Source organism: Symphalangus syndactylus, chromosome 6 (genome assembly GCF_028878055.3).
Source record: "Symphalangus syndactylus isolate Jambi chromosome 6, NHGRI_mSymSyn1-v2.1_pri, whole genome shotgun sequence".
NCBI lineage: Eukaryota > Metazoa > Chordata > Mammalia > Primates > Hylobatidae > Symphalangus > Symphalangus syndactylus.
In genome coordinates this window covers 131,029,962-131,036,017 of record NC_072428.2, presented here as the reverse complement: position 1 = coordinate 131,036,017, position 6,056 = coordinate 131,029,962, and the positions used below count along the sequence as shown (strand labels likewise).

Genomic DNA, 6,056 nt, shown 5'->3' with positions numbered 1-6,056 from the left:
CCCAGGATGGAGTGCAGTGGCACAATCTTGGCTCACTGCAACATCCACCTCCCAGGTTCAAGCGATTTTCCTGTCTCAGCCTCCCAAGTAGCTGGGACTACAGGCGTGCGCTACCACACTCTGCTAGTTTTTTTGGTTTTTGTTTGTTTGTTTGAGACAGAGTCTCACTCTGTCGCCTAGGCTGGAGTACAGTGGTGGGATCTCGGCTCACTGCAAGCTCCGCCCCCCGGATTCACGCCATTCTCCTGCCTCAGCCTCCGGAGTAACTGGGACTATAGGCACCCACCACCACGCCCAGCTAATTTTTTTGCGTGTTTTTAGTAGAGACGGGGTTTCGCCATGTTGGCCAGGCTGGTCTCTAACTCCTGACCTCGAGTGATCCACCTGCCTCCGCCTCCCAAAGCGCTGGGATTACAGGCATGAGCCACCCAGCCTGCTTCACTCTTACTGTAAATTATATCACTTAATCCCTGCAACAGATCTAAGAGGTAAGTATTATTTTCCCCCATTTTATACACAAACAAGTTCAGAGCTGTGGTTCTCAACTCTGGTTATGCATTAGAATCGAGATTCCTGTCACCGGTCCCCCTCCAGACCAACCAGAATAGGGGTAGATAGAGAAAAGCTCCTTAGGTGGCTCTACTGTGCAGCCAAGGTTAAGAAATACGGTTTAACACAGTATTTCTCAAACTTAAGTATTCATCGGCATCATCTTGAGGGTTTGTTCAACATAAATGGCTAAGCCGCACTCCCAATTTCTTATTCAATCGGTCTCCAACAGGGCCCAAGAATTTGTAATAGGTTCCCAGGTGTGGCTGATGATGCTGGTCTGGAGATCACACTTTGACAACTATGGTTTAAAGTAACTTGGCCAAAGTCCCCCAGCTGGTAGATTCCTGTGGCACCCCCTAGCTCCCTAGTGGAATTTCACAGCCATCCTGGAGCCTTTCCCTAACCCTAAAGGAGCACATCTTTAGAACCTGACAGCAAAACAAACAACAAAAAACAAAACAAGATGTAACACATAAGGAGAAAGTTTTAGTTAACACGCCCAAGTAAAGATGTTATTTGGACCATGGAGCAGGGCTGTCAGCTGCTGTGTGAAAGGTGCCTGTCAGGGACATGACAAGCAGGCTGAGATCTGGTTCAGCAATATCACAGCCAAAGCTGTTGCTGATGCTATTAAAACAAGCCTTGGACCAAAAGGAATGGGAGGAAAGATTCCAGGTGGAAAAGGCAATGTGACCACTACAAATGATGGTGCCACCATTCTGAAACAAATGCAAGTGTCACATCCAGCAGCAGAATGCTGGGGGAGCTAAGATATAGAAGCAGGAGATCGCACTGCATCAGTTGGCACTATTGCTGGCTCTCTCATAGGTTCCTGGGCCAAACTTCTTCAGAAAGGGATTCATCCAACCATCACTTCCAAGTCATCCCAGAAGTCTTTGGAAAAGGGTATTGAGATCTTAAGTAACATATCGCAACCTGTGGAACTGAATGACAGAGAAACTTTGTTAAATTGTGCCACCAGTTCTTTGAACTCACAGGTTGTCTTTCAGTATTCAAGTTCTGCTTTCTCCGACGAGTGTAAATGCAGTGATGAAAGTGACCCAGCCACAGGTACTACTGTAAATCTTAGAGATATTAACATACAGTCATGTGCCACGTAACAGTATTTCAGTCAACAACAGACTGCATATATGACAGTGGTTATAATGCCACGTATTTGCTGTACATTTTCAATGTTTAGGTAAGTAATATTCAGTATAGTAACATGCTGTACGTTTATAGCCTACAAGCAATAGGCTATACTATGCAACTATGTGTGTAGTAGGCTATATCACCTAGGTTTGTGTAAGTACACTCTATGATGTTTGCATGACAAAATGACCTAACAATGCCGTTCTCAGATTGTACCCCATTGTTAAGCAATACATGACTGTGGTTAAGAAACTTGGTGGAAAAATTGATGAGTGTGAGTTGGTGGAAGGTCTTATTCTCACCCAGAAAGTGGTAAATTCTGGCATAACCCAATTTGAAAAGGCTAAGATTGGGCACATTCAATCTTATCTGCTCCCAGCAGATTTGGAAATCAAGTAGCAGTTTCTGACAATGTTCAGATGGACTAAATGCTATGAAAGAGAGAGCCTATATTTTAAGTTTAGTATAGCAAACTTTTACAAATGGGATATAATGTCCTTCTCACACAGGACACTATAGAGATGCTCCTAGTGATCTTGCATGACATTTCCTGAACAAAATTATTATGTTGGTTAAGAATATTGAAAAAGAAGATGTTGAATTCATTTGTAAGACAATTGGAACCAAGCCAGTTGCTCATACTGACCAAGTCACACTGACATGCTGGGTTTTGCTGAGTTAGCTGAGAAGGTCAGTTTAAATGGTTCTGGAAAACTGCTCAAGACTACAGGCTGTACAAGTGCTGGAAAAACAGTTAAAATTGTCATAGGACTGAAGAATTGAGCCCTCCATTCATGATGTGCTATGTGTTATTTGCTGTTCGGTGAAGAGAGCTCTTACTGCAGGAAGTAGTGCTCCAACAGAATTGGCCCTATGGTTAACTGAACGTTTGTGAACATTGAGTGGTATGGAATTTTACAGTGTTCATGTTTTGCAGATGCAATGGAGGTCATTCCAACTACACTAGCTGAAAATGCTGGCTTTGAATCCCATTTCTACAGTAACAGAACTAAGAAATCAACATGCCTAACAAGAAAAAAATTGCAGGCATTAGTATCAAAAGGGCAGTATTTCCATTTTGGAAGACCTGGTTGCCCAGCTTTTGTGATTTCATTTATTGCTCTGACCCTACCAAATGAAACTGTCCAGAGAATTCTGAAAATTGATGCTGTGGTAAATGCTCAGAAATCTGGATAATACTGACTGACTTACACTCTTGTAGCTACTAGTAGTGTGGCTGAAGTGGAAGATCACCTTAGTGCTCCTTATTATTTGGAAGATTATTTCCTCTATGAATTCCTGGGCTTGGTCTTCCAATCGGCATTTGCTTGAAATTGCATTGATACAATTTAGTGAACACATTAAATATTTGGTTTCCCAAAAAGATAATTATTTACATTTAATTTATATAATTTATTTTATAATTTTTATCAACATTTTAATAGACATTTTTGGAGTGCAGTTGGAAAAACAATCCATTTGGAAAAACAAATAGGAGAGAACACAAGAGAAATTCTAAAATGCAAGAATAATGTGGGGACCCATATGAGATTGTAAAAATTATGTAATTAAAATTGATTTTTAAAAATCAGACCACTGACATTGGTGGTCTCAAAGAGGTGTTTGTACACTCATGTCTATAGTGACATTATTCAGACAAATGGTCTGCTTCTGAACACAGAAGTGCATACAAAGAGGTAGCCATTGTTGTTGCACCTCTCCTATTCTTGCAAGCCCCTCTGCCTTTAGCTGAAGTGACTTCAGGGGATTTAAAGGGTAAGGACCCTCTTCTCTCCTCTATTTTTCTCATTTTACCCTTTTGGGAGCCAGGCATTTTGTCACTACAAAAAAATACAAAAGTTAGCTGGACATGGTGGCATGTGACTGTGCCTCTAGTCCCAACTAATCAGGAGGCTGAAGCAGGAGGATCGATTGAGTCCAGGAGGTTAAGGCTGCAGTGAGCCATGTTCATGCCACTGCACTCCAACCTGAGCAACAGAAAAAAATACACACACACACACACACACACACACACACACAAGGAAATGAGAAAGGAATTTAAACATTTCTCTAAAAAAATCAACTAAACATAAAGGACAGTAATGTAAAAATTAAAAGAAAATGAGGAACTAAAAAGCCATAAGGCATGTAGAAAACAGCAAAATAACAGAAGTCCCTCCTTATCAGTAATTACTTTAAATATAAATGGATTAAAGTCTCTAATCAAAAGACAGAGATTAAAAGAATGGATAAAAACACATGATCCAACTATATGCTGTCCACAAGAGACTCACTTTAGATCCAAAGATACAAGTAGAATGAAAGTGAGAAAATGGAAAAAGATATTCCATGAAAATATTAACCAAAAGAGGATGTCTCTATTGCCTAGAACCTGACTCACTAAACTTTTGTTGAATGAATGAAAGAAATATCCAGACTCATCTGGATTGAAGAATAAATGAGGTACATTTTTCTCATTATATTAAAAGAGAAAGTAAGAATAAAAGGAAAGAGAGTGGGAGAGACAGAAGGATGGAGGGAAGAATAAAGAGAAAGATGAATGATAATCCATTTGAATTGACAATGTGATTTAGTAGAACTGGAAAAATTGGTGGCAGTGTATTTAGTTTAAACTTACTGAAAAAAAATCTGGTGGCATGTTTACTTAGCTGTTAGTAATATCCATGTTTTTTGACTCCAAAATACAAGTCATAGACCTTGTTTTCTTTTTTCTTTTTCTTTTTTTTTTTTTTGAGACAGAGTCTCGCTGTCACTCAGGCTGGTGTGCAGTGGCGCGATCTCGGCTCACTGCAAGCTCCGCCTCCCAGGCCCATGCCATTCTCCTGCCTCAGCCTCTCGAGTAGCTGGGACTACAGGCACCTGCCACCACACCTGGCTAATTTTTTTTTTTGTATTTTTAGTAGAGACAGGGTTTCACGGTGTTAGCCAGGATGGTCTCGATCTCCTGACCTCGTGATCCACCCACCTCGGCCTCCCAAAGTGTTGGGATTACAGGTGTGAGCCACCACACCCGCTGACCTTGTTTTCTAAATACTATTCTCCAACAAAAGAAATTGTGGTTCCTTGGAAAAATAGTGGATTCCAGAGCTGGGAAGAGTTAAGACACAAATTATGCTAAAAAGTAATGAAGTGCCCCCCCCCCATATAAAAAGGATGGGGATCTTGCTGAAACGGCATGAGAGCCAAAGAGAAAGAGCCCCCTATGGCCAAGGCTGAAACATTTGAGCAACAAAATAAATAAGAATAGCACTGGATTAAGCATAGTACTATATTATGATAGTACTGGATTAAACCCAGTGGTTAAATAAAAATCTTTGAGTCCATACAGTATAAATAAATTGAGGAGAAGTTACTTTACTTTACAGAAGAATTCCAATTGTAAAATGTAAGGAATAAGGAAATAGAAAATCATGGTTAGAATATCGCAGTAATAATAACTGCAAGCAGTATCCACTGATGGATGCTAAAATTGATGGGCAAAAGTTTAAGGACAAGCAGGATATTTGCATGCTCTCAAAGTATCTCTCCCACAAAAAATATTATTTACAAAGAGAAAAATAGTAACTTTATGGTGGAAAAAAAGTTTCTTAGTTTTGATAATTGTACTCTGGTTATAAGATGTTAACATTAAGGGAAGTTGGGTGAAGAATATGCAGGAATTCTCTGTACTATTTTTGCAACTTTTCTGTAAGTCTAAAATTTTATTTAAAATTTTTTAAATTGTATTTTCAGAAAGCTTTTTTGGCTAGGCACAGTGGTTCATGCCTGTAATCCCAGCACTTTGGGAGGCCGAGGTGGGTGGATCACCTGAGGCCAGGAGTTCAAAACCAGCCTGGCCAACATGGTGAGACCCCCGTCTCTACTAAAAATGCAAAAATTAGCTGAATGTGGTGGTGCACGCCTGTAGTCCCAGCTACTTGGGAGGCTGAGGCAGGAGAATCGCTTGAACCCAGGAGGCAGAGGTTGCAGTGAGCTGAGAATACGCCATTGCACTCCAGCCTGGGCAATAAAGCGAGACTTCATCTCAAAAAAAAAAAAAAAGTTTGTTTTTTAAAAATATGTATCAGGAAAAAAAAATTGACACAGGGTCTTGCTCTATCACCCAGTCTGGAGGCAGTGGTGCAATTATGGCTCAATGCAGCCTCAATCTCCTGGGCTCAAGCAATCCTCCCACCTCAGCCTCTCAAATACCTGGCACTACAGGTGCATGCCACCATACCCAGCTAATTCTTTTACTTTTTGTGGAGCCAGGGTCTCATATTGCCCAGGTTGGTATTTAAGACTATTTTAAGACAACATAGGCCACACACAGTGGCTCATGCCTGTTATCC

At 40.7% G+C, this 6,056-nt stretch overlaps 1 pseudogene; it reads left to right on the top strand.

Moving 5' to 3' along the window:
• Window positions 1-1,061: 1,061 nt before the first annotated feature.
• LOC129485434 (T-complex protein 1 subunit delta-like) lies at window positions 1,062-2,901 on the top strand (annotated as a pseudogene).
• The last annotated feature ends 3,155 nt before the right edge of the window (window positions 2,902-6,056 follow it).